The following is a 6,060-nucleotide window of genomic DNA, read 5'->3' as shown; positions in this document are numbered from 1 at the left end:
TTTGCCTTTATTATTTATTGTACTACCAACAAAAAATATTCCTACAGGAGTATTTTGGCAAGAAGGTCCATTATTATGGATACATTTATCTTATTCTCCTAACACTATTCTTACTAGGTATCCTGAGGCTGTAGGACAATTAATACTCAAAGGAATAAAAGCAGCAAAGGGAGTGTTTGGAATTTCTCCCAATAAAATTATTACTCCATATACTATGAATCAAATTGATGAGTTAGCTAATGAGTTAAATACTTGGGCAATAATCATGTGCAAATCTAATGTTTCATTTGATAACCACTTACCATCTAATCCTTTATTGTCTTTTTGGTCATTGCATCCTGTAATTTTTCCAAAAATGACAAGAAAAACACCTATCATGAATGCTCCAAATATATTCACTGATGGGTCAAATAATGGTACAGCAGCAGTAGTTACCCCTGATCAAACTTTTACATTTTTAGTACCCAAACAATCAGCTCAAAAGGTAGAGCTTAATGCAGTTTTACAAGCTTTTGTGATGTTTAAAGATTCTGTATTTAATTTATTTTCTGATAGTCAGTATGTAGTTAATGCTATAGTATCTCTTGAAGATGCTGGTAGGATTTCCCCTTCTTCTACTGTTTTCTCTTTGCTTTCCACTATACAAAGTCTAATCTGGGACAGAAAAGATCCATTCTTTATAGGACATATCAGGGCACATACAGGATTGCCTGGAGCCCTTAGTTTGGGCAATGATTTAGCAGATAAAACTACACATGACATACATATTTTCTCTACACTAGAAGCAGCTACAAATTTTCATAAAAAGTTCCATGTCAATGCTAATACTTTACAAAAGTGTTTTAAAATAACTAAGGAACAAGCTAGACAAATAATAAAACAATGTCAAAATTGTGTGACCTTTTTACCACAAGTTAATCTTGGAGTCAATCCTAGAGGATTGATACCTAACCATATTTGGCAGATGGACGTCACACACTTGCCAGAATTTGGAAAATTAAAATATTTGCATGTTACAATTGATACTTCTTCTGGATTTTTGATGGGCTCCCTTCATGCCGGAGCCCAGCTTCATGCTTACAAAATTTTGCCACTGTGGGCGTTCCAAAACAGTTAAAAACAGATAATGCCCCTGGTTATACTTCTACCTCTTTTAAACAATTTTGCTCAACATTTGGCATTACTCATATAACAGGAATCCCATACAATCCACAGGGACAAGGCATAGTTGAAAGAGCTCATCAAACTATTAAAATGTACTTATTGAAGCAAAAAGAAGGAATTGGGAAGGGGTATATATTCCCCAAAGATAAACTTAAAATAACCCTTTTTACTCTAAACTTTTAAATTTGGATTCATCAGGACTTAGTGCTGTGGAAAGGCATATGTGTCCAAAAAAAGTACATAAGCCCAAAGTACTTTGGAAGGATATTCTAACAGGACAATGGAAAGGGGGTGAGCAGAGTTTAGCAAGAATCAAAGCAAAATGAAAAACCTAGAGAGGCCAGTCTTGCTTTCTATCTCAGTCTCATTATTCTGCAGTTTTCATTTTGGTTCTAGCCAGTTAGACTAGTAATTCAATTTTCAACCAATGGTAAGCCAAACCACACAAGGCTTGATAAAATGCTTCCAGGATATTTTAAAAAATGGGACACTACTATGCATTTGTTATAGACTGGTTATTTGACTTAAAAAGAAACCTGTAGCACTATGCAAACCATATCAAACTGTAGTAGCCTAAATTCTGTTGGCAAGAGAATGGCGGGTCAGTAAGAACTTACAATGACATGAAAGCTGTATAGTGTATTTTTGACACTTATGTTTTTAAAGTATGCAAAAAATCATGGGGATTATTTTATTGATTTTTTAAATTAGTAAAAAAAGAAGTCTCAAAGCAAAGTTTAGGATTTTTCTTGTGTTTATAATTTGAAAAAATTCTTAAAATTGAATGAAACCAATGGAAAGGTAAAGTTTGGATTTTACTTTAGAGAAACACATTTCATTTTTAAAAGCCATAGTTTGCTTCATACCAAGAATGAAAAAATTTCATTACACTTAGCTGATAGTTTTGTACAGCAAGGTTTAAAAATAATTTACATTAAATGGCAAGTATGAGTAGGATCGATAGCTCTTAATCAGAAACGAAGCTATTTTTCTTGGTAGTCTAGCCTATCTCAGATGTTCATAGCATACATTTTCTTTTTAGGAAGTTTGTCTTCAAATAGTGAGTTAAAACCACTAATGCCTCTAAGTCATAGCCACATCAAGAAAGCTATGTCTAATAAATATATAAGTACAGTGTCAATACAAACCTTGCAAAATAAATAAATCTACCTCAAACACTAACTCAGTCTGCTTTTGCTTTTAGAAAATGGTTAGCTTTCTTGTTAAGACACAATGACTCAGTAGATATTAAAATTATACATCATCCTAAATTCATTTTGTGAAAACCAAAAATGGAATAATCTGTGAGTATATGAGCAATAACCTTTAAAAAAATATTTCTACATGTATAGAGAAATCTTGAAGAAGAGTGCACTATAGCACAACAACATAGGAACTAAGCTGAGTTACTTTTAATGAATCTTATGTTATAGGACATATTTACATTTGCAATGCCCCAAAGCTTCAAGTTCTCGGTCATAAAACGCATGGCTATACTAGGTTTCTTGCTTTCAGACCTCTGTGCCTCCTGTTCCCAGTTCTCTAACTTGGGTTGGCACACTCTGGCCCTTGGGCCAAAGCCAGCCTGCCACCTTTTTTTGTATGGCCCTTGAGCTAAGAATAGTTTTTAATTTGTATAAATGGTTGAAAAAAATCAAAAGAATATTTGTGATATATGAAAATTATATGAAATTCCAATTTCAATGTTCATAAATAAAGTTTTATTGGAATGCAGCCATGCTTATTCATGTACTTATTTGTCTGTGGCTGCTTTTACACTACAGTGACAGAACAGAGGCCATGTAACCCTCAACCCTTAAAATATTTATTATGTGGCCCTTACTGACAGTTTTCTGGCCCTTGCTCAATTATTGCAAGCCTAATAATGGTTTTCCCAACTGCCAACATTTCTAAAAGAGCAATTCCCTGGGCTTCTTTGCTTCATTTGTCAGTAAATTGGTTTGTAGCTTCCAGCCCCGTGCCATCTTGTCCTCATCATGGACCTCACATCATGTGTGAAGAAGGCTGCAGTTCATAAATCATCAATTTCCAGTTTTAAGTTTAATGAAAATAAATTATTTCTTCCACCATGTTCATTCTTGGCTTTGACTTCTTGCTGAGAGATCTTCACCTGTAATGAGGTATACATTGGTTTATTAGCATATTGAAAATGAAGATGCAAAAACATAACCTAACAAGTATTCATAGTTGTTTAGCCAATAGAAACCTACAGCTCTGGTGGCTGAGTTTGGGGGAGAGTCAGTTTCCTATGAACTCAAATGATTGGGGGAAAGTGAGGGACTGGGGATTGACTCAGGGGTGCTTTACCATTGAGCTATATCCCTAGTCCTTTTATTTTTAATTTTTAAAATTTTTGAGACAGGGTCTTGGTAAATTCTAAGGCTGTCCTTAAACTTGCAATCCTCCCACCTCTGCCTTCCTAGTTATTGGGATTAAAGGCATGTACCACCAAGCTCAGCTGAACTTATAAGTGTCTGAACATGATGTTCCTAGGAAGCAAAACATTAGGCATTTGTGGCCTGGAACACCATGTTCTTTAGGGGAAAAAAACAAAACTTTTTAACTCACATTGTTCAACTTTTAAGGAAAGGTAGAATTCTTTCAATTGTGTGTGTGTTATTTGAGAGGAGTAAGATGAATATACTTCTTTTGAAGTTCTTAAATGATGGTTATTGAAACTTTAGATGTGATTGTTTAGAACAAATGACATGAAATATGTGACTCAGAAAGTGGCAGAAACACCAAACATTTTCTTATGAGCCTATATACAGAAAGAGCCCCACCATTTTTTTTTTTTTTTTACAAGTAGTCTTTCCTGGGAACATCATAAAGGAGGTCTATGGGATGTAAATTCTCATTGTTGCACCTATTGCTGTTTATAAAGATAGCTTCCCCAACTTTAAGCAAAGCTATGAAGTCAACTAAATGATTCTAAATGTCTGCTTCCTGCAAGAAAATTGGATCCAGAGGCAGTCATCTAAATCACTATCACTCTCTTCCCCTCTCCTAGAATATAAACAGTTATGTTCATGTGGTGTGCAAATTTCTAGTAGTTGTATTCTAATGTACATGGTGCAGTCTTAGAGTACACAGAGGGCTTCTTAAGTGTAATAGTACATTTATGACAGATTTACCAGCCTTGGTGTAATTTCACTGTCATAGGAATTAGATGTATGTGACATTATCACTTCTGTACTTTACTAATGTTGATAGAAACAACATTTTGAATTTTGATTACTGCCCTTATGGTAGGCTCACAGACTCACTACTATGGTTAGTCATTTCTAAAAGTTTGAGAGACTCAACATTGGTGCCTAGTCCTAAATTCACTTGGCCCTTGGGGGAGGGACTAATTGCTTCAGCAACATTGGGGCATAAAAGAAAGTGAATCTGGAACTTTAAAATTTGAGATACCAGATATTTTTCAAGAGAAAAAGTACTGAACCTCAGAGATTATCTGATACTGTGATGTGAATTTGCTGCCATAGTTGTGGGATTTCTGAGTGTTTATATACAAACCTCAACAACCCAGATCTCTTGGAATAGATGGATATGCAGATATTTTGGTGGGGGCCATATCCTGTATTTAGCCTTGCTTATTATTATTTTTTTTGGTATTGGGAATTGAACGCAAGGGCACTTAACCACTGAGCCATATCCCTAGCCCTATTTTATATTATATTTAGAGACAGGGTCTCACTGAGTTGCTTAGTGCCTCACTAAGTAGCTGAGGCTGGCTCTGAACTAGCGATCCTACTGTCTCAGCCTTACGAGCCACTGGGATTACAGGTATGTGCCACCATGCCTGGCTATCCTTGCTTATTATTTTGAAAGAGCCTTACAAGTGTAGTCTGGGGCACCAGTTATTTTGAAAGATGCTCCTCAAATATAGAAACAGGATCTTAATGCATTGGGTTTTCTTTTGAGCTGTTATGAATCCAGTATGGTTCCATCAGAATATATCAGTGAATTCTTTAAAGTGTGAGCAATTTTACAGTTTGATGTGAGAAATTTGGGAGTGTGGTAAAAACAGTGAAGCTCTATAGTATAAGCATTAACGTCTTCATGATGCTGTTGGTCTCCTGTGAATTTTAAGTCTTAGAACTAAACAGATGTAATGATCCCTTGAGTTCATGAAGAAACTAAGTGAAGCTGGGTGGGTGGTGTGTGCCTATAATCTCAGTTACTCAGGAGGATGAGGCAGAAACATCACTTGAGCCTAGGAATTTGAGGTAAGCCTGGGCAACATAGACCAGTCTCAAGAAAAGCCCTATGTGAAAGAAAGAAACTTATGTTTGTTTTCCTCACATGGTTTCATTCAGGGTTGATGTGAATGATCTACCTTAAGACAGAATGAGATTTACTTTGTATATGAATACTAAGCAGTGGGCTGGCAACTGACACTCTAAATTTGTTGCATCTTAAAAATGGAGGCTGTTAGGTTATTTTGCTTTCTTTTTAATCATTACATCCTGGATATCAGGGATTTTTTTTGTTGTTGTTTGTTTGTTTGGTTGGTTTTTGTTTCTTTAATTGAGGCAGAAAGAGATGAAGTTATTGAGGCTAAAACAAAGCGAAATTAGAAAAACATAAAATGCAGAATCCAAAGGAATAAAAAGCTGAATGATCCAAAAAGCCCTTGGAGAATGTTCATGTGAGTTTTTAATTATCAAGAGACTTCTATGATGAAATAAGTCCACTGTGGCATTTGGGGCAAGTTGATTGCCTTCTTGGGGCCTCTGCTTAGTTATCTACAAAATAAGGAGGCCTAAAAGTTTAAAAGCTCAAGTGTTACTTATGTCTTCAGAGCTCTTGCCTTATCTTTTTTTTTCATATATATATATATATATATATATATATATATATATATATATA

The 6,060-nt window shown here is 35.2% G+C and overlaps 1 protein-coding gene and 1 long non-coding RNA gene across 6 annotated transcripts in view; one reads left to right on the top strand and one right to left on the bottom strand.

The window, feature by feature from the left end:
* Window positions 1–5,249, top strand: part of LOC125616439 — an 11,083-nt gene extending 5,834 nt beyond the window's left edge. Inside the window, exons 2-3 of the long non-coding RNA XR_007347072.1 lie at window positions 4,155–4,157; window positions 5,238–5,249. This is a non-coding gene — a long non-coding RNA (uncharacterized LOC125616439). The remainder of the gene's footprint in view (window positions 1–4,154; window positions 4,158–5,237) is intronic.
* The window catches only part of Plce1 (phospholipase C epsilon 1), a 371,015-nt gene continuing 366,855 nt past the window's right edge, over window positions 1,901–6,060 (bottom strand). For all 5 annotated transcript variants that reach the window (XM_048801772.1, XM_015500030.2, XM_048801774.1 and 2 more), the window contains one exon: window positions 1,901–3,295. The gene's annotated coding sequence lies outside the window, so the exon portion shown is untranslated. The remainder of the gene's footprint in view (window positions 3,296–6,060) is intronic.

Source organism: Marmota marmota, unplaced genomic scaffold (assembly GCF_001458135.2).
Source record: "Marmota marmota marmota unplaced genomic scaffold, marMar, whole genome shotgun sequence".
NCBI lineage: Eukaryota > Metazoa > Chordata > Mammalia > Rodentia > Sciuridae > Marmota > Marmota marmota.
The sequence above is the reverse complement of the archived record's forward strand: the minus strand, read 5'-3'. Positions and strand labels throughout refer to the sequence as shown.